The following is a 16,778-nucleotide window of genomic DNA, read 5'->3' as shown; positions in this document are numbered from 1 at the left end:
GGGGATAAAAGACGCGCCAGTGGAGCGTGTCTCTGACGTCTGTCATTACACACACAAATAAGCCTCCGCAACATGTGATCCAACTGCTCCCAGTGAATATATCTCTGGGGAGAGTTTTCTATAATGAGTGGCATCCCCCCCCCTCCCCCCGAATCCTCCTGCAGACTGTACAGTAAACGCTTAAAACTGCCGGAAGAATACATTTTGTGGTTCGGTTATAAGCTGTATTTATATTTTGGCAACTGATTACTTGCATTTTATGTTCAGGTTTGATCACTTTAAACCATTACATGGTACACAGTGCATACTGATGTCGAAATTAAAAGCAGGCTGTATAGAAATCTCTCAGTGTTTTGGAACACCCTTCAGCTTCTGGGTTCTGGAACACCCTTCAGCTTCTGGGTTCTGGAACACCCTTCAGCTTCTGGGTTCTGGAACACCCTGCAGCTTCTGGGTTCTGGAACACCCTTCAAAACACCCCCAACCCATCTTTATGTGTGTGTGTGTATGTGTGTCAAAAAAAGAAAGAGTGAAAGAGAGTGTGTATGCATGCGTGCATGTACTTATATCCATTGGTGTGTGTGTGTTCGGGCGTGTGTGTGTGTGCGCGCTCATGCCAGCATCCATGTGTGTGTGCGTGTGTGTGTATACAAAAGAGGAACAACGTGTGTGTGGCAACACCTTGCTTGTTTGATCCTGATGTCGTTTGACCTGGTGTTAATGAGGCCACAGCAACATGTTTATATCTTTAATGGGAAGTGACACCGCCATCACCCCCCCCCCACCCCCCACCCCACACCCCATTCCCCCCCCCTTCCAATCCCCTAATCCCCCCCCCCCCCCCCGTCCCCCACCCCCCACCTCCCAGCCCCCTGCCCTCACCGGTCTCACCACACAGACCTGGGCCCCTTATCAGCCCGACAGGCAGGCAAGCGGGGGGAAGTGACATCACACCTACATCCATCTGCCCTGTCAGCCCTGAGGGAAGCTCTCATTGGGCGACGTGCCCTTCCATTTTCCTTCCCCATTTTCCATTTTCCTTCCCCATCTCTCCTTTACAGTAGAATAGCAGTCTCCTCCGAGTTTGCTTTTGGTTGTTTAGATCTTAGCACTTTGGGCTGCAAACATTATATGAAGGTACAATATTAATAATAACAACAACTATTATTATTATTATTATTATTATTATTATTATTATTATTATTATTATTATTATCCATCCATCCATTATCTATGCCCACTTATCCTGGGCAAAGTTGTGGGGGGTGCCCAACATGCGATGCGCAAGAGGCACCCAGGACAGGCTGCCAATCCATCGCAGGACACACACACCATTCACTCACACACACACTCATACCTACGGGCAATCTAGAGTCTCCAATTAGCCTAACCTGCATGTCTTTGGACTGCGGGAGGAAACCGGAGTTCCTGGAGGAAACCCACACGGACACAGGGAGAAAATTCAGACTCCACACAGAACATTTCAGAATCGCACCGATGAAAACTCCGCCCACCGCCCTTCAGAAATCTGTGTGCAGTGTTCTGACCTGCGGAAGGCCATCGTTTCCCGAGGTGTGCATTTGTGTGGCAGCCAAGCGCGACGCCGTCTCCTGTCGACACGTTTCTCGAAAATGTCTCCGCCAGTGAGAGGCTAATTGATTTAGAGACCTGGGGGAAGGGGGGGGGGGGGGGGCGGGGTTTGTTATTGGGGTATTACATTTAGATTTCCTGAAAAAGTCATGGAAACCCACGGGCCAGCTCCTGGAATTTGGTTTATGGGGAAAATTGCATTCAATTCAATTGAAAAACATGGCCTGGTTCCAGATTATTTGAGTGGTCTTCGCGTTTACAATATAATTAAATTGACGCTGTGGCGTGATATTCAAAACAAACAAACAATTTTGCTTTTCCCTTCATTATATGTATTTTTTTTAGAAGCCCTTATCTCTTTTTTTTGGGGGGGGGGCAGTTTGCAAGCATTGAGAGAGAGAGAGAGAGAGAGAGAGACAGAGAGAGAGAGAGCTTGTGTTCCTTTTTTGCTGATATACTGCACTGTATAGTACATGGTCAGACTATTTTACTGTGGTGAAATCTGACTGGGGGTCAGTGCTTTCTGTGGACCTGATGGGTCAGTGTTTTACTTGGAACTGACTGGGGTCAGTGTTTTGCTGTGGGGGAATCTGACTGGGGTCAGTGTTTCTGAAGCATTGTGGGGGAACTGACTGGGGGTCAGTGCTTTGCTGTGGGGGAACCTGACTAGGGGTCAGTGTTTTACTGTGGGGGAATCTGACTGGGGGTCAGTGCTTTGCTGTGGGGGAACCTGACTAGGGGTCAGTGTTTTCTGTGGGGGAACTGACTGGGGGTCAGTGTTTTACTGTGGGAAATCTGACTGGGGGTCAGTGTTTACTGTGGGGAAACTCTGACTGGGGTCAGTGTTTTACTGTGGGGAACCTGACTGGGGGTCAGTGTTTTACTGTGGGGGAATCTGACTGGGGGTCAGTGTTTTACTGTGGGGGAACCTGACTGGGGGTCAGTGTTTTACTGTGGTAAATCTGACTGGGGGTCAGTGTTTTGCTGTGGGGGAATCTGACTGGGGGTCAGTGTTTTGCTGTGGGGGAACCTGACTGGGGGTCAGTGTTATACTGTGGTGAATCTGACTGGGGGTCAGTGTCTTACTGTGGGGGAACCTGACTGGGAGTCAGTGTCTTACTGTGGGGGAACCTGACTGGGGGTCAGTGTTCTACTGTGGGGGAATCTGACTGGGGGTCAGTGTTTTGCTGTGGGGGAACCTGACCGGGGGTCAGTGTCTTACTGTGGGGGAACCTGACCGGGGATCAGTGTTTTACTGTGGGGGAATCTGACTGGGGGTCAGTGCTTGGACTGTCAGGGGGAACCTGACTGGAGGTCGTGTTTTACTGTGGGGGGAACTCTGACTGGGTCAGTGTTTGGGAACTGACGGGTCAGTGTTTTGTGTGGGACCTGACGGGTCAGTGTCTATGGGGACCGACGGACTGTTATGTGGGACTGACTGGTCGTTAGACCAGCAGCTATGCCCTGAGAGCGGTTCCGAACTAGCTTGTGACGAGTGAGAAGTGCCGAATCTGATGCTCAGTAAATGTGAAAATGTAGCTTTCACAGAGCAGTTGTTGCTGGGTGAGAACATCTGCTCCAAGCGAAACTCCCTTTGTGTGATGACCACCATGCTGAACCTGTTGATCTCATCGCTGCCAGCCTGATTAGGCTTGATTAGCGTTAGCGGGATTAGCCTTGCTTCGTGACCAAGGGTCACCACCAGCAGCTTCTTCGAGAGGGTGGAAATAAATGAAATAGAATTTTGAAGCCTCTTGCTGACAGTTAAGACAAATTCTGGCAGCTTTCTCTGTTTCTTTCACGCTGCGGCAGCAGACAGAATTGGGATTCAGTGGGAACTGTCGAATCCACCTTAGGGCCTGATTTACCACGACCTTTAGAATGCGCAATGCACAAAATCAATAACAAGACCAACGATTGGTCATTGATCATTGGTTGTATTATTGTGTGTGTGTGTGTGTGTGTGTGTGCGCGTGCGCAAATCTATTCGGTGTATTTCAATTCATATAATACATGTTAATTTGACATTTCGTTCTATAATGCATTCTGCAATAAATGTAGAACATTGCACACATAAAAGAGAAAATAATATATTTCTAAAATAGTTTTTTATTCTCTGGAAATAGGATTTTCCGCTATATTACTGTGTTATATTCCTATATAAGTTCTTTGTGAGGCAGACGTGATTTTCTCTACGCCTGCCGCACTCTACTCGATCGGGCACGGGGACTGGCCGTGCGCGGGTTATAGAATCCGAAATCCCAGTTTTGTCGCCCGTTTGCTCGGATTGGCTGGCTTCCAAAGGCCCGTTTCGGACAGCAGGGCGCTGGACGCGCGAATGCACCGGGTCTCCCTTTCAGCTCAGGGGTCCCTCTCCCGGACGATTTAGCGGTAAGGGAGCCCAGACCCTTTCGGTCGGACCCGTCAGGGAAAGCGAACTCTCATCGAGGGAGACACAATACGGTTACAGCGCGACTGCACCTGCCTCCCCTCGCCATAGAAACCAGCCGCCGCGGCAACCCGAATCCCGTCCCCGTTCCTTCATCCTCTGCAGCGTCCCGGCCTGATCGCGCCGCGTTCTACGCCCGCGCCTTTCATCCGTCCCCGTTACCGCGGAAACGGATTCGGGGCGCTCGCGCACAACGCGGCCCCGACCCGCCGCGGACAGGAAAATGTAAAACCCGGCAGCGGCGAGCTGTGAAGGACTTTAATGGCGCGGGTTCTGGTGGGCCTGCGGGGTCAGGGCGAACCCGCGCGTGGCCTGAATACAGATCTGCCCTCTGAAATATTCAGCGGGCTGGACCTGCTCGCCGGGAGGGTGCGCGGTGCCAGATATCGCTTCAGCTTCTGCTGCGGAACCAGGTGCCATTTTCAAAATCAAATTAATCTTTTGTGTGACATTTTATCTCTCCCTCTCGCTCTCTCTCTCTATATATATCTCTATATATATATATATATATATACACACATATATGTATATATATGTGTGTGTAAAATTATTATTATTTACTTTATGATTCACAGCTTGAGAGAGCAGACAAGCTGGACAGGTGAAGAGGGAAACCAGACTACAGAACTAGGCTCCAAAGCAGGTTCCAAAGCCTATGATCGACACGACAATGGTTAAAAACATGAAAGGGTTAAAAATACGAAAATCTCCAAATCAGGAATAGAAATACGTGCAATATGCATGACCTAATGCATTATGCATTGTATATATGAAACTTAAACAGGCTATAGATTGTGGCGTATATTCTAAAAATGCAGCATGCTTTAGTTCTGTTTTGCAGTTAAAATAATTCATATTCGGGGCAGATAATTCTTTATACGTAGCCTTTATCCAGATTTTCTGTTTATTACATCTGTATTACGCGATCCCAGGAACGATGTGTGGTTATGATGTTGATGGGAGTTAACCGAAATTAGTGCGGGTGAGGGTTAGCCCACTCTGCATTCTCTTTTGTTGGGGCAGGGGGGGGGGAAACTTCAAAACTCATGTTGTGTTGCTTTAGCTACATATGGTTGGGGTGCAAAACAGCTGCAGCACAAAAATGTTGGAATGTTGGGGTGCTGTACAACACGAAATGGCTCTTTGGGGTTTGACAACAACGGTGCGCCTGTGTGTATCAGGCTATCAACGCTTATGGTCACAGAAATAAACAAACGTTGATATTGAGATGGCTGATCAACAAAAAGAAAATACTACATTTAAAGAGAGAGAGACTGAGAGAGAGAGAGAGAGAGAAGGAGAGAAGTGTTGTATGTAAAAAGAGAGAGGAATCGGAAGGTGCTGCAGGGAGGGTTGCTTCTCTCACACAAAGAGCTAATTAAAAACGAGCGGAGATGAAGATGAACGGAGTACTTCAGAATCTATATCCGTTTTCCTACGCCCGGAGAAAGCGTGCAGCAATCCGCCTCTCTCTCTTTCCCTCTCTCCCCCCCACCCTTTCTCCCTCTCTCCCTCTCTCTCTCCTGCCCTCTCTCTCCCCACCCTTCCTCCCTCTCTCTCCCTGTAAAGTGGCATGTATTTTTAGAATACTCCACCTTCCCTTCTTGCTGAGTAGGCGAGCAAAGAAGCAAGAGAGAGAGAGAGATGGAGTGATGGGAAGATGAAGGAGAGAAGAAGAAGAAGAAAGGGGATGTAAAATCAAAGGTGGAATGAATTAGTGATGAAAAGAGGGGGGGAGAGAGATGAAACGGAGCTGGATGGGGTGGTGCAGCCACCAGAGAGTCCAGAGAGAGAGAGAGAGAGAGAGAGATAGAGGGAGAGAGCAATGAGGAGTGGGGTAAAAAGAAGACTCAAAAAGGAGAGAGGAAATGAGCTGTGTGTAGAGGAGGAAGCGATATATTAGGGACGGAGGGGTGATTCAAGGACGGGAGGACTGAAGGAGGGAAAAACCCTCCAGCCTGTGAATCAGACGAGCACATGTGTATTTAACTTTTTTTTTTCCTTATCTTCCAAAGGGCAGGGTCCATTAGATCTGAGGCTGGAGACCTGTTAGTTCTGCTTCTCATTAAAACTACTGAGGGTCCTGGGCTTGATCCCCCTTGACTCTTCCCTCTCCTTGACTCTCGCCCTATCTCTCTTTTCTTTGCTCTCTCTCACTCTCTCCTCTCGCTTCCCCCCAGGTCCATCTCTTTCTCCTTCTCTCTTCTCTCTCCTCTCTGCGCTCTCTTTCTCTTTTTTTTAAACCCCCCGTCATCTCACTGTTAAATCATTCCCTTTAATTTGAGTGCGGAGACGGATATAGACATGCTCCAACTCTTCGATGAGTGGCGGTTTTGGCACAGTGCTGAGAGAGGGGGGTGGGTTTGCATCCAAAAAAAAGCAGCCTATCTGTGCATTGTTTCTGAGCAGTGTGACGATAAATCACATACATATCAGACTAAAAACAACGGGAGCAGAAGAAGGAATTGATGTAGAATAAAAATGGCTGAGCTGCTGGGTGGCTCACCCTGTTAAGGTACAGTACTCTTCCAGTGTATGGATGGGCCCAATGGTCCAGTGTCAAATCTGGACCTCGTCAGGGTTTCAGTGCCAATGGTTCTTTGTACTCTATCTGCCCCTGCTGGTCAATTGTGAACCTGCGGTCTGCCTGCAGATCCACCAAGTGGCCAAAACTGGACTGCGTTTTTAAAGCTCACTTCCTGGTCTTGCTGAGAGATGCAGCTCACTAGCGCCACTGCGGTTCACTCCAGCACAGGTCTTCCAGACACCCCAGTCAATGGTAACAATACGGTCGAAATACATCAATAGTGTTTTTACACAAGAAAATGCAGGTGTACGTAAATGTTTTTTCTTTGTCAAATGTCTCTTCATGTGTTGATTTGTTAAGTCTTTGTGCTATTTGGACAAGATTGTAATATTTTGTGGACGAATCAGGGACAGCTTACGTCACTGCCAAGTCACTGTATCTCATGCGCTTAGTGGACGACTGGACTTCATGGCCATATAAGGGTCCCCCTTCTCCCTACAGCACTTTATCTGGCTCCATCTTGTACGACATGGCGGTGCCCACAAACTGAATTTCCCGGGCTTCAAAATGGTTTTCACCAAGCCTGTGAAGAGTCAACGGGTGGCGTCGCAGTGACTTGCTCCGTGTTTTTCTACGATCTTCGAGAGCCGCAGGTGAAATGTGTTCCTCCAGCTCACGTGTGACGTGGGCTGGGGTGCGATCAGCGGCTGACGCGTCACGCTTCGGAGAACGCCCGCAGCAGCGAGCTACTGACCACACTGGGGGAAATAAGCAGAAGAAACAGAATCTCTGACAAAAGGGACACTTGGGCATGGAATTTCACGTTCTGCTGCACTCCAGAATCCTGAGACGCTTTACGTTCCATTTTTGATTTTCAATTTTATATGTACCGCGCTTTTTATAGATAAGTGTTGCGAAGATGCTTTGTGGAGTAGCACAAGGAAAATTTGGCAAAAACCAGGCCTGATTCTGCTTTGCTGATTCTACCCGTTCAGCTCCACTCACAGTAGAGCTGCAGCACCATGGACAGCTCCAGCCCCACTCACAGGAGAACTGCAGCACCATGGACAGCTCCAGCTCAACTCACAGGAGAACTGCAGCACCATGGACAGCTCCAGCTCTGCTCACAGGAGAACTGCAGAACCATGGACAGCTCCAGCTCCACTCACAGGAGAGCTGCAGCACCATGGACAGTACCGGCTCTGCTCACAGGAGAGCTGCAGCACCATGGACAGCTCCAGCTCCACTCACAGGAGAGCTGCAGAACCATGGACAGCTCCAGCCCCACTCACAGGAGAACTGCAGAACCATGGACAGCTCCAGCTCTGCTCACAGGAGAGCTGCAGCACCATGGACAGCTCCAGCTCTGCTCACAGGAGAGCTGCAGCACCATGGACAGTACCGGCTCTGCTCACAGGAGAACTGCAGAACCATGAACAGCTCCAGCTCCACTCACAGGAGAGCTGCAGCACCATGGACAGCTCCAGCTCTGCTCACAGGAGAACTGCAGCACCATGGGCAGCTCCAGCTCTGCTCACAGGAGAACTGCAGCATCATGGACAGCTCCAGCTCTGCTCACAGGAGAACTGCAGCATCATGGACAGCTCCAGCTCTGCTCACAGGAGAACTGCAGCACCATGGACAGTACTGGCTCTGCTCACAGGAGAACTGCAGTACCATGGACAGTACTGGCTCTGCTCACAGGAGAACTGCAGTACCATGGACAGTACTGGCTCCACTCACAGGAGAACACAGGCGGGGTGGTAGCTGTGGCCTAAAGGCAGTCATCACAGCTTCTACCCACTGCCTAATTTATGGGCTCTGTAGAGGCCAGATCCTGACTTTTAACTCACTGGTCATTTCATGTTTTTCTCAGAAAAAATGCTCAAAGGGAAAAGCAGTATGAGCCAATGAAGGCTCCTGTTCCTTTAGCTGTTATACTTTATTCTAACAATTGTAAAATTTATTCATAAATTAAGAACAATCACTTGAAGGCTTGAATGCGATATTGTACTACGGTGCATTGAATCAGTCACTTTGTTATGTTATTTCAATACATTTTTTGACAGTAAATCCAGTAGTCGGAGATTCATGCTTGGGGGAGTTATTCTTTATTTAGCAGCAGAAACAGCGGGGCAGGATTTCTCCGGTGAGAAGCTGACAGGGCGACCCCCACAGAAGCAGGGTAGGGAGTAATGAGGAGCTCCAGGGTGTTTCCCACCCCCTCCCCCTCTCTTTTGCTTGTTTGCTCTGTCCATCATCTGCCTGTTTACAGACCCACTACCCCCCCTTCCACCCCCTCCCCCATACCTGGTGCCTTTTCTGGATGTTTCTCCTCCCTGCTTGGCTGGACCCGCTGCTGAATATTAATTTGGCCTGGAAGGATGCGCTGTCCGTGCTGCGTTTTTATGCTGCAACGGCAGGGGCGGGGTGGGGGGGGATGGGGGGGCATGGTAATGTGTGGTGGGGCAAGGAGGCGTGGTGTCCTTCACCAGATTTCATGCCGGCTTCTGCTCCTAGTCATTCCATTTCGCTCAACCCCCCCCCCCCCCCCACACCCCAGTCCTACTCATGTCCTTGTCACAGTTTGCCATACAAATAAAAGCATTATACAAATACAATTGATTTGATTTGATTTGATTTGACACACTGCTAAATTAAGTCACAGTGTATCGGGATTTTGTGCTCACAGCTAATTACCTATTTGAGCCAGGGTAACCGGTGGAAACGAATGCCCCACACACACACGGAATGCTAGTGCCCCCCACCCAGCACTAAGACCAGTACAGGCTCCTTATAAGCCAACAAAGGGCGCCTCATTTTGTCGCAGTGCTGCTAAGCAATGATAAATGTTAAATGTTAAGCAATGGTAAATGTTAAATGTCAAATCAACTCCGATAGATAGAGTAAATTTGACTTTGAGCAAAAACACTAAATCCTCTTCGGACCGACTTGAATTGGAGCCAAGCGTATTACTGCGTAGGTATTGTATATTTACCTGACCTGAGTGCGGTCGAGCATTTATGGGATGTTGTGGAACGACGTGCCTGAGAGTTTTCCACCTCTGTCAGGGAGTGTTTCTATCGATCGAGTTCTTAGTTGTTCTCCTGCAAGCCTCTAGATGCTGGTGGACTCACGCTGCTCATACTGGACACATTAAGCTGTCCTGTGGCTCAGCTGCTGGACCATTGAACTAACGGGGGAAGAAGGAGAGAAAAAGCTTGGAAAAGAGGGAGGAAGAGAGAGGAAGAGGAGGGAGTGATGGATCGGGAGGGGAAAGGAGAGATGGAGTTAGGAAAGAGCAGTCGTGTAGTCCTGTTGGTAGAGCATTGTGCAAACTACGCAAAGGTTGTGGGCTCCATCCCTGGGGACTACAGTATATATACTGAAAAACGTATGCATTCATGTACAGCACGTTGCATCTGTATACACCTATCTCTCTAATTTCAGTTGAACAGCACATACACTCCTTGCCTGTCTGGCCCACATGCCCCCCCCCCCCCCCCATTGCACTAACCTGTAGGACTGGGTACAGCAAAAAGGTTTCTGGGGCAATTAGCCATCGCATTCGTTTTGATTCTCTCATTTTAAATGCCCTGGGCCTGATCTTTGACTGCAAAGGCACCCGCAAACAAAGAGCAATCCCACGGCGGGCGTGTGATATCTCAGTGTTAGCCGACGGCTCAGAGGGCTCGCGGCGGCTAAGCGCGGCGGCTGAGCGCGGGCGTGCGTTCCTGCCGCTGCGGACCCTTCGTCCCGCGCGTTCGCCGAGCTGAGGTTCCGCCTCCGACAGCCGTCTCGGGGTCTGGGGCAAACAGCCTGTCCGACGCCGACGGCCCAGGGACCGCTAATCCCTGATGTTTGCGTGGAGACAGGAGGAAAGCCCAAACAGGAAGCGGGGAGCTTGGATGCGCTTACGAAACGGAGTCACGGAACGTTCCGGGCCCTTGACCCCCCTCGGTCAGCCTCCAGTTTGGGCCGTCGGGTCTCTGGCGGTTTCTGGGTATTCGGCGACTGTACGCTGACTCCTTTAAACACAAACGCATCTGTGTTTGTGTTAAACGCCTCCCCAGAACAGCTGTCAGAAAACAACACACGGCACGCTTGGAGAAAACGGATACGAGAAGAGGTCTTGCGAGTTTGTGGCAATCCACAAGGTTTGGGTTTTTTATTTTAATTGTTTATCCGGCTTCTGGCTACAGGCCCAAGGATTGTTATACAGAAGGAGCGAAAACAGTGCCGTTCGTCTCTGAGCCGTGTGACGGGGGCGTCCAATAAGAGCTCTTTTTAGCATTCATGCATAAAAGCCACTGTGTGTGCTCTTTGTAATAACTGTGATTGCGCAGCTGATGAGGAAGACTATTATTATTACTGCCAACACGGGATAATGATTGTTATAAGCCTGCTTATATTACCAGTACTATTATTCTTGATATTGTTATTATTGTTGTTGTTGTTATAATGATGGTGATAATGAAGATCATGAAGATGATTATGATTGCTAGTTTAAGAGCACGCTAACTCCGTGCGCTGAAAAATTCAGAGGTGCACTTTATGCCGCAGAAAGATTGTGGGGAAGCTGAGAAAGGAGTAGCCATGGTGTTGCCATGGGATACACTCATTTTATCATCTCCGGCTTGGCTTGACCAGAGAAGGCTTGCAAACAAGAGAGGACGGCCGTCCGAATACTCCCTCCATTGCAGTGGAGTGACTTATCTGGATGTACATATGCAAGCTGTGCGGGTGACTGAGAAGAGCGGCATCTTCTGCCCTGGTATCTCAGAATCTAACCCAAGATTCTTTGCGCCAACCAGATGCTCAGAACAATGCAATCATTGTGAACACCGGATGTCCTGTTTGGTGAACCAAGTCAGTGAAGGATTTTGCCGTCTGGTTGGTCTAACGCAGGTATACACAAATCTGGCCTCCGGGGGCCAGTAGTTCTGCTGGTTTGCATTCTTCCCCTCTAGTCAGGGACTGATTGGTGCACCAGGTGAGTGTAATCTCAGGCCAATCAATGACATCACTCGACGACATCACTGCACTATGGACTATCAGGCAGAAGAGAACACCAGCAGTGCTGCTGACCTTGAGGGCCAGAGTTGAGCATCCCTGGTCTGAAGTGTCTGTGTTGCCCCCCACTGCTCTTGCTTACTGTCAAGGAGCACAACGGAAATAAGAAAGGAAAGCACTGTTGTCGCAGGTCACCCTGGGATGCGGAAGAGGCTGTATCTGGAAGGCGACTCGTGTGTTTGATCTCAGCCAATGAGAGCAGGGACCTTCGTGTCCAAAACATTTGAAGCCAGCCAATGGGATCAGAGACCGTTGTGACCGAGGCATCTGAAGCCAGCCAATGGGAGCAGGGACCGTTGTGTCTGAGGCATCTGAGGCCAGCCAGTGAGAGCAGGGTATGTTGTTTCCAAGGCCTTTGAAGCCAGCCAATGACAGCAGGGACCGTTGTGTCTGAGGCATCTGAAGCCAGCCAATGAGAGCAGGGTATATCGTTTCCAAGGCCTTTGAAGCCAGCCAATGACAGCAGGGACCGTTTTTGTCCAAGGCATCTGAAACCAGCGAATAAGAACAGTTGCCATTGTGACCGCAACATCTGAAGCCAGCCAATCAGAGCAGGGACCGAACGGGTCCTGCTTCGTCCCTGTGTTCTTATTTGCGGAATATTAGACCTCCGAACATTCAGAAAAGGAGTGAACTCCTCTCCCGCCGCTCAGGAGCAGAACATTCCCTGTCTGCAGGGGCCTCTCTGAGGCCTGTCCCGTCGTTCTTGCCCCCGCTGTTTTAGGGGCTGTCGTTTACATGCTGACCCTACATGGCCGGGAGCGTTCGGTCACAGCGACCCGAACAGAACCGCCTTCGCGTTCATCCTCTTGAGCGCCCGTATCCATGGAGTTTGTTTAGGCTTAATTAATCCCCGCGAGCGCACGGGCCTGGAGAGTCTCATAAACAAAGCCGTGACCGGTCACTGCATCCGCTAAAGACCGCTAGAGCCAGAGCACTGTCAGGGGCGCACGGGGCTCTGAGCAATGTTCCCAAATGCTGCTGATATCCTTTAGCATGGGTGGGGGAGGGTGAGAGAGGGGGAGATGAGGGGGGGGTGAGAGAGGGGAAGAGGGGGATGAGAGGGGGAAGACGGGGGGGTGGGAGGGGGAGACGGGTAGACGGGGGAGAGTAGGAGTAGTTCAACATCCCACAGTTCCTTGCATAGCTCTGTTTCCAAACACCAGGAAAACAGGTGCTGACGATTCAAGTATGGAGGCTGTGGAGAAGGAACCGGGCTGGTGTTAAAAAAGTTGCTGTTTCATGGCTTAAGCAGCGTGTTCTTGCTGCATGTTTTGACACGTGTGTGTGCATGCCTGTATGTGTGTACGTGTGTGTGTACATGCATGTGTGTACGTGTGTGTGTACATGCATGTGTATGTGTGTGTACGTGTGTGTGTACATGCATGTGTGTGTGTGTGTACGTGTGTGTGTACATGCATGTGTGTGTGAGTGTATGTGTGAGAGAGAGACGGTGAGAGATAGAGAGATGGTAAGCACTTATGTGTGTGTGTGGAGATTTGTGCTTGTGTATGTATTTATGTATGTGCAATGTGTGTGTGATGGAGAAATGAGAGAGAGAGAGAGAGAGGAGAGAGAGAGAGAGAGAGAGAGAGCAGAGAGAGAGAGAGAGAGAGAGAGAGAGAGAGAGCGAGAGAGCGAGAGAGAGAGATAACGGGTGATTGCAGTTAGAACTGAAGTGAATGATAATGTGTCCGGGCCCAGCGGGCCGGCGCTCCACCTCTGTCCCGCCGTCTCCTCTGCTCCCACCGCCCAGAAAAGTACGGCAGGCCAGAAGGCCGGAAGGCCGGAATAACAGAACTGTTGAGCGGGAGGCTGTGACTTTAACCCCGCTCGCGTCCGTCACGCGCGCCTCGCGAACAACTGCCGCGGAAACCGCGAACGGAGAACATCGGGGGGGGGGGGGGCATAATGGAGGTGCAATCGGAGGGTTACCGTGGAGCGTGCCAACGTATTGGGGGGAGAGACGAGCCGTTTAATTAAGGGCCGAAAGGAGGTGGAGCACAAAACCCAGCTTTGCACGCAAAAAAGAGAGAGAGTGGGAGAGAGAGAGGGAGAGACAGAGAGGGAGGGGGAGGGAAGGGGAGAGAGAGCGAGCGAAAGACATAGAGGCAGAGGGAGGGAAGGGGAGTGAGAGAGAGCGAGAGAGGGAGAGAACAAGAGACAGAGACGGGAGAGAGGGAGAGAGGGAGAGAGAGATGGAGCTGTATAACGTGTCAAGGCTCAGTGAAATCAGCTCAGTAAACACACGGAACAAATGTTCACAGTGGGACAAACACGCACCCACACTCTGTGCCTAAAATGAATGATATAAACACAAGCAAACAGACACACACACATATATGCACATAAATACACAAACACACACACACACACACATACATGCCAAAAATATACACATTTACACAAGCAAACAGACACACACACACACAAACATGCACATAAACAAACACACAGAGACACAGAAAAACACACAAACATTCACATAAACACACGCGCACACGCACACAGAAATATTCACATTCACTTAAATTCACACATTGCTTATATGCTTTTGATCTTTGGGTAGGCTTATATGAATGATGCACAAATAAAAAATTACATCGGTGTCTTCACGAACGTGCAAACCCGTGTAGACATCCTTGATTAAGCGCATGAATTAATATTCACCAATCATAAAAGGAGATGATTAGATATGCTTTTAGCCGACCGCGTTATCCTCTTTTGATGCGCGCGAGGTTTCGCTGATGTCTGGGAACCCCACTGGGCATTTTTAAAACGTTCTGAGACGCAGTCTGTTCAGATTCCCGAAACAGCGACGGCTCCACTTAGCGTTTCAGAAAGAGCGCCGTCGACTTCTCTGCCCTCGCTCGCCATCACCCCTCTCCCATCCCTTTTATGTTCTCATATTAATCTGTTTTCTGTCCTTTCTTCCATCCCTCCCTCTCTTTCATTCTGTTCTCCCTCCTTCCCACTCGCCCCCCTCCCCTTCCCTCTAACAACCTCTAAAGGACTGGAGAGACTGCAAAAGAGGGGGGTGGGGGCGTGTCTGTAAAGGTTAGCGTTTCCTGCTGGTATTGCAGAAAGGCACTCCTCCTCCTCCTGCTCTTTAGAGTCGTACTACTGAAGAGGAGTGCTGGGTAACCACCGGGCACAAGCAGCAAGACCTCCTGCTCCAGGGTGGTACTGACGTGCCACCCTTACTAAAACTGGCATACATGTCCCTTAGTGTAATTATTTCCAATGGAAACTTTCGCTTGTGCGAACACTGTCTGTAAACATGTGCAGATGCACACACACACACACACACACAGGGTCTGCTGGCTTTTGATATTACTTAGCACTGATTAATTAAAGTGGTTGGTGACTCCCCAGCACCAGGGGTAGAAGCCAGCTCAAAAGTGCATGATCAAAAGTATCAGGACACCCCTTTGTCTGGGGCTGTTTTCCATGGTTTCCCTAAATTCCAGTGAAGGCAAATCTCAGTGCTACAGCTTACAGTCACATTCTAGACGATTCCATGCTTCCCTAACAGTTTGGGGAAGGCCCTTTCCGGTGTCAGCATGACAATGCCCCCGGGCACACAGCGAAGACCATATAAAAATGGTTTTGTCAAGAATGGTATGGAAGAACTTGATTGGTCTGCACAGAGCCAAATACTGGCGTTCACAGCTGAACCACATCAACACAAAAATTACCTTAAAAGTGACTGTAATCATTGTAGAAATGTAATATACTGTTATATTTGGTGAATATTGTTCTATTTTTTTGGAGCAGGCGTAATGAGAAGTATAATTCAGTGCAATATACTGCAATATCTGAAAGGTTTTATATTTGCCAATACATTATGAAGTGAAATAATATTTATGGTTTTGATAATCTATTTTATTTCAGAATATTATATAATAGCCTGTTTCTGTAACAGAAACAGAAGGTAAAGGGTAGGTACTAGTGAGTTTGACGCCATAGTAATCTCACTTGACCTGTCCCATGGCTAAAATTACTGACAAACTCTGAGGATTTAATGGCTATCAGACTGCCTGAAATACTGTGTTACTAGATGGTTAGCCTGGTGTTAGCCACAAGCATCATACCATCTCTGAAACCATCACGAAAATGAACAGGTAAAGATCCATCCATTATCTATACCTGCTTACCTTGAGCAGGGTCACGGGGGGTGCTGGAGCCTATCCCAGCATGCATTGGGAGAGAGGCAGGAATACTCCCTGGTGGGCTGCCAATCTATCACAGGGCACACACACCATTCACTCACACACTCGTACCTGTGGGCAATTTAGGGTCTCCAACCTGCATGTCTTTGGACTCCCGGAGGAAACCCAAGCGGACACGGGGAGAACATGCAAACTCCGCACAGAAAGGGATTCGAACCCAGGACCTTCCTGCGGTGAGACGAGAGCGCTACCCACAGCACCATCATGCTGCGCTGATTTTTCATTTTAATTGCTTTTGTAATGAAATATCCATCAAACAGCCAAGAATGGATTTATATCGTGATGCCAGTGTGTGTAATGAATGTTATATATATACGTATATATATAATTTTTCATAATTCACGATTCTACAGCTTTAAAATCTTGCCCATGTTCCATCGGTTGCCCTCGCCCCGTCGAAATCCAGGAAAAATGGAAACGTGGGTTGAAATTCGCAGATGGTCGCCATTAATTAATCTACCTCGGTGAAATGTGGTGGATGACGCAGGCCTGTACCCGAGTGTGATTAACGCTCTGGCAACCTGAACATTCAGACCCCTCCGTAAAATATTATCATGAAAAAATAAAACCCAACAGCTGAATTAATGAACAGGAATGTTAAACACATCAGCAAATCTAACTTGTACGTGTAATATAGCGCCACAGTGTACGTAAATCACATTAGTTGTCATTGCGCACCTTGTCATAATAAAGATAAATCAAATGTAATGTAGTTACAGAGGCTGCTGAACCATTTCTAATTTATCCCGCATGGCATCGGTTCTAGAACAGGGTCTTGTGCAGGCTTGGGGCTGAGCTTAAGAGGATCACCGGGATTGAAACATGGCCGCCATCGGTTGGAAATGGCTAGCACCCCAGAGCCCGCTCATGATTGGCCTGATTGGGGGGGGGTGGGGGGGGGGTCAGT

Source organism: Anguilla rostrata, chromosome 8 (assembly GCF_018555375.3).
Source record: "Anguilla rostrata isolate EN2019 chromosome 8, ASM1855537v3, whole genome shotgun sequence".
Classification (NCBI taxonomy): Eukaryota; Metazoa; Chordata; class Actinopteri; order Anguilliformes; family Anguillidae; genus Anguilla; species Anguilla rostrata.
This window is presented reverse-complemented; position numbering follows the sequence as displayed.